The 6,203-nt window shown below is 35.7% G+C and overlaps 1 pseudogene across 1 annotated transcript; it reads left to right on the top strand.

The window, feature by feature from the left end:
- Window positions 1–366: 366 nt before the first annotated feature.
- LOC103583706 lies at window positions 367–5,426 on the top strand (annotated as a pseudogene). The gene is made up of 4 exons (XR_549883.1): window positions 367–468; window positions 2,275–2,380; window positions 4,049–4,185; window positions 5,349–5,426. The product of XR_549883.1 is annotated as a protein FAM49B-like (transcript).
- Window positions 5,427–6,203: the final 777 nt, after the last annotated feature.

Raw genomic sequence — 6,203 nt, 5'->3', positions numbered from 1 at the left:
GTGAATGCTGTGACCAAAGATTGAAGTTTTCCATAGGATGCTGTCCTCACACAGTAGTGCTCTTTTCGTGAAGAGATAGGTGATGTAGCCACATATACGAGGGTACTTCCAAAAGGCCATGGACAGATTTGTATCATCTTTTGAATCTGTTTTTCCATGAACTTTTTGAAGTACCATCATAGTTCACTCATTTCCATGATAGTTAAACAAAACTGAAGAACACCAAATATAAGGGCAGAAAAAGCAGTGTAAGAGATTCACTTTCCAGGCTTTGAGATTTGGTATAAGGGAACCGTCAGCAGTTGCTGCAGCTCTGGCCTGGCACGCTTGCCTTCTGAGCCTGCAGGCCATGCACTCACTCCCCACATGCCTGAGGGCGGTCATCGGCTGCCTCAGCACCATGGAGGTGAAGAGCAAGAAGCAGCAGACCACAGTGCTTTAGATACAGACACGCTAGGAAAGAAGAAGGTTTTAACCAATCTAGTGCATCCTGACAACCACAGAAAAAAGCTACATATAGTCATTAGTACGCCCCAAGACTTCAGACCTGTTTTCTATTATACACGTGGATATTCTCCCAGAAACTCATCATAGGGTTTGTCTTTACAAATATGGCACTGAGAAGCCCCTAGAATTCTACATTCAGGGTGGCTCCAGTGTCAGGGTAGCACCACACGGCTTAGAGAAGGTCTAGGGATCTTTATATCCCTAGATTGGTTGGTTTATGTAGAAACAGGTAATCTCAATCAATACAAGTGGTATTTTAAAATGATTGTCTTTTAGGAGCTCAGTTTGTCAGTGTATGAAATAAGAACCATAAAATTAGTTGTACTTTTGTACCAGGTACTTATATTTTAGAAAATATATTGTAAACAACGTTAATTCAAGAGGGAATGTAAATGTAGAAACCTTCATAGCTGCCTTATTCATGGTTCCAACAATGTGGAAGTAATTCATAGAGTTATTGTGAAGATAAAATTAGATGATCCATGCAAAGAACACTGCAGAGTGCCTCACCCAAAGCTAATGTAAAATGAGAGTTTTCTATAGTTACTATGCCAATGATGTGGGATTTTGTATATTTTAGTTTAAGTAACATTTTATTAAGCATTATTCTAAAACAGAATAAAATTTGATTTAAGATAGAATCTATTAAATAACCAAAGTTTATTCTCTAAAATAAACTACTAGAGAGGGAAATAAATACTTTCCTCTAATGTTGTGATATGTCCATAACAGTTTTTAATGTTTTTGAAAATGAATTATCATACCTGCTCCATGCTAACCTCACCATTGACATTTACTAAGTGTCCTTTTGTGTGTTGGGCTAAGACCAAAAATCTTATGTCACAGCAGTGAAATTGCCTTGATTATGAATTTCGCCTTTCAAATAGTGTGTTTAATTTGTTTGACAAGGTTAGAAAAAGCAAACCAGGTGTTGAAAAATGCATTGATAAGATCATAAAGACTAAGAAAACCATCTATAGGCAAGAGGAAGATAAAAGCAAGGAAGTAATTTTGGGGGGAATAACCCTCTTTACTCAGAAAAAATTTGCTTAGTGGTTTGAAAGACTGAGCATAGAAAAAGACATATTTATGTTTATATTAAGCATTTCTAGATCATGTTTTATTTTCTCCCCTTTCAGATTTGAAACTAACTTTTCATCTTCTTATTCTGAAAAGCCTGAGAAACTTGGAATCCAGGATAGGATGTTAGTTACAGGGAATGAGTATCTGTGACCATTTCTAAATCACATTTTTCAGGTTGAATTTAGGTTCTTAAGTATGTGCTAGGTTTCTTAGAGATGGTTTGGCCTGGCATTTGAATTATACAGTTTCTTAGCCTGTTCTTAGAGTTGGCATCATTATTTATTGCCTTACTTTTTTGGTGTCCTTTTATTTCACCAATATAATTCTTTGACAAGGAAATACTAAGAGAGCAGCTTGTCTGCAATATGGGAAACAACATAAAATATTTTCATTTTGTGGATTTAAAAGGCACCAAGGCATAATATATTTAACAAATGCATGTTGTGCCACTTTTATTCCATTATATCAATATTTATTGTAAGGGTAAGTAAGAATGTATTATAATGAGTTAAAGGATCCATGGAGTTGAGAAGGCCTACTCTCACCATGCCTGGGTCCATTATTCTATATTTTATAGGTTAAACTAAGGTTTCCTACATTTGTTAAAATTTATATTTTAATGTAATAATGATAATGTTGTGATTAAAAAAAAATCTAACTGCTTTTATTCTTTGGACTTTGAAGGCAATTCAGCATCCAGCAGATGAGAAGTTGCAAGAAAAGGCATGGGGTGCAGTTGTCCCACTAGTAGGCAAATTAAAGAAATTTTACGAATTTTCTCAGAGGTTAGGTAAGTTAAAAATTTTGAAATTATGAACTTCCCTTGTGAAAAAGACATTTATTAATACCAGAAGTTATTTAGAGCATCCTAACATTCACGGTGCTGAATTTGGCTGAATGTCAGTTATATAGGTAAAGCAAGCTTGTTTAGACTATAAGATTACAATGTAATCTTCTTATCTTGCCCATCAACACAGGTCTTTGATTTATTTAGATTGTTGTCTTTGACAAATAAATTCCACAAGGAGATCTCTTTAATTTCTTTGTATGCTAAAGGATCCTAGTATGAGAAACTTGGTAGAAGTTTCTCTTCAGCTTTACAGTGAGTCTTTTCTGATATGTGGGGAACTAATCTTCAAGCCCTTGGGTTATTTAAATTTTTGCATTCTTAAACTCATTGCTGATTATGCTCAGTTCATGTATCTAAAACAATGAGTAAGCAAAATTGGATTCCCTTTGTTGGAGAAGGAGGAGACAGAGCAGGTAATGAACAAACAGATGGGCAGATTGGCCCACAGACCAGTTTGCTAACCTGCTGGGCTAGAATTAAGACATTTTCCCACTCATTCCTCAATACACCTATCGTGAACTACATTAACTGCACAGGCCCCTGCAGTATCACCACATCCACTGCAGCTACGTCATTACTTTTGACCTATGTTCATGCTGTCACTCCATTCAAGTGTTCACTGGCACCTGTTCACCCTTGGGTACTGTGCAAGATCCTTCCTTGGGTTGCTGAAGGAAAACCAGACATGGCTCTTTCTCAGTTTCTCATACTGTCTCCTCAGTGTCCACACACCATATATCTCATAGAATTAGAAGAGATACCCACAAGTGCAGTTAAATATCAGGTGTTTTATGAGATGCTTGTGTTAGGGCTGCTGCTGTAACAAGTTACCACAAACTGGGTGGCTTACAATAACAGAAACTTATTCTCTCACAATCCTGGAGACCAGAAGTCTGAAGTCAAGGGATCGGCAGGGTTGGTTCCTTCTTGAGGCTTTGAGGAAGAATCTGTTCCATGACTCTCTTCCAGCTTCTGGTGGCTGCCAGCAATTCTTGAGTTCCTTGGCTTGTAGACACATTGCTATGTAATTAGAATTATTATGGTCCTAAGACACTTGGGAAGCTTACTAAACCAAATATTTTGTTCTCTTCTGTAGCTAAGAGAAAGCAGTTTGTGTTTATAAGTAAACGGCATATTCAAAATATGAGACGTTGGTAGTTCATTCATAGCCATGTACAGATTTGACTCTGTGGACACAATGTCACTGAAGAAGTTACTCAGCTGTAGGTAACAATTACCATTTCGTAAAACCAGATTCCACACCACTGAATGATGAAAGTGATATAAAATTTGCCCTTTGTTCCTGGTGTTTAATTCAAATTCACATTCTGCATTATTGTAAATCTGGGTTTACAGAATTATAAAATTGAATTAATCTTTTAAAGATTTTTATTCAATTAAACAATATTCAGTTTGGTTTTATGCAGTTTGTTAGCAATGACAAAATTTAAACTTCCTTAATTCTTTTGATTATATTTAATCATCTTTTTTAAAGGGACGTTACTTTTCTGGGAATTGAAATAACATTTATGAAACGTTCACTTTTTAAGAAGCACATATCACAGGGATACAAATAATTTAATATTTTTATCTTTCTTTTTCTTTTAGAAGCAGCATTAAGAGGTCTTCTGGGAGCCTTGACAAGTACCCCATATTCTCCCACCCAGCATCTAGAGCGAGAGCAGGCTCTTGCTAAACAGTTTGCAGAAATTCTTCATTTCACACTCCGGTTTGATGAACTCAAGGTAGAATTTTCTGTTGGCCCTGACTGTTATGAAAATCATGAGTCTTTCAGTGAGCACTAGGAGGAAAAGCCTGGAAATCTTGTTAAAATGTACTTAAATGCTATTTTCTGGACCTTAATAAAGATGGAAAACTGGATTTTAAAATTATGGTCAGCCTTTTGATATGTTAAGTTAAATGACAAATCACCCAGTATTCAGTCTTCATCTAACTTTATTCTAAAAAGTCATCTCTGAAGCAGTATTGAGCTTCTTTTCTAATATTTGTTTTTCTTTTCTGCTCATCTCCAGTTTTTTTCAGCATTCTTTTATATAAAAATGTTGTTGAAATTTTTCCTCCCTCCCTCTCTCCCTCCTTTTCCCTCCCTCCCTTTCCCTTTGTCCCTCCCTTTCCCTCACTCCTTTTCCCTCCCTCCTTCCCTCCCTTTCCCTCACTCCTTTTCCCTTCTCTTCACCTCCTCTCCCCTCTTCTTCCTCCTTCCTTCCTTTTCTTTTTCTCTGGCTCCTTGTAGTATTTATAACTATAAATACCCTGTTGTTAGGTGGAGCAAGTGTAATGGAATAAGGTAGATTTCACATCTGGAAACCTAGAGTTCCAGTCTAGGCTCTGTCACAGTAACCAATTATGAGGCCTCAAGCATGTCCTTTGACTTTACCTTGTCTAGAAAATGAGAGAGCAAGATTCCTAACTTCAACATTTTATGACTCTATCACAGACAACTGTTAATTCTCGTTAAATTCTGTAAAATTTTTGTTTGGGGATTGCCCTGTGGATTATTTTTTTATATGCACATACACACACTTTTATTGTAATAATTCAGAGCAAGTGCCTATATGTTCTCTTTTGGTTTTACTTATTTGGTAATACTGTTTTTTTGGTAAACAAGCTTTTAGTATATTACTTGAATTTATTGAAGAGAAGAAGGAAAATATACTGCCTGTGACTGAAAAATAGTCTGTGTAGTTTTATATGTTCAATAAGGACTGAATACAGTGTTATAAGCTATACTGGGTGATACCAGTTTTAGTTCTTAAAGTGATATTACAAATTAGGGAATGTTTACATAACTAGTTAATACTGGTTTTAGTAGTTTTTTTTTTTTACTTAATTTTTATATTAGCATTATAGTACATAACACATTTTCTTTTGTATTTGTCTACTTTAGATGACAAATCCTGCCATACAGAATGATTTCAGCTATTACAGAAGAACGTTGAGTAGAATGAGGATTAATAATGTACCAGTAAGTCAGTCCTTTGAACTGAGGGGTGGTAAGAATAACTCGGCTCTCAGTCTGTTCATTTTATTCTTTTATTCATTCAGATGATTTCTAAGCAAGTAATAAAGTTAGTAATTATGGGCAGCCACAGCTGTGGGACAACTGTAGGGTGCTTACTCTTTCTCCTCTCAGTCTCTTAAATTCCTACAACTACTTCAGTGAAATTGCTTGTCTGTGTAACATCGGTACTTACAAAATTTCTTTATGTATTCTCATTTTAACTGTACAAAAATTTTATGAATTAAACATGGAACAGAAGAGCCCTGGACAGAAATTGGCCTGGGATAAGAGAAGTAATTAGTGTTGGCAAGAGGTGAGAGTGAGGTCCTGGACTGTTCTCCTATCTGTGCCTGATGCAGCTGTTTGAGAAGATGGCTTGTGTGCCTGTTCCTTGGCTAGCATAGCATCTCTTCTGGTTTCTTTAGACCTGTGAATCTCTTGCCATCCTCCTCTTATGCTGTTTGTTACACTTTTCTAACTCAAAGGAGTTTTACTCTAAGTAAAACCTTAGATATGTTTTACTATAAATAAAACATTAGATATGAAGAAAATATTGTCTTGTTCTTTACATATTCTGAGAGCCTACATTGTACTAATTTGTGTGAAAAACAGAAATTTCAAAGATCAACCCTAGCCTTAAGTTAGATAGTTTGATAGAGAAATACTATAATTACATGTATAGAGACTGGTAAGTGGCATAAGAAATTTTTTTAAAACTATCAAAATCTTTTTTCCCCATTA

Source organism: Galeopterus variegatus, unplaced genomic scaffold, assembly GCF_000696425.1.
Source record: "Galeopterus variegatus unplaced genomic scaffold, G_variegatus-3.0.2 Scaffold26392, whole genome shotgun sequence".
Classification (NCBI taxonomy): Eukaryota; Metazoa; Chordata; class Mammalia; order Dermoptera; family Cynocephalidae; genus Galeopterus; species Galeopterus variegatus.
Note: the sequence above shows the minus strand (reverse complement) of the source record. Positions and strands in the feature narration are given on the sequence as shown.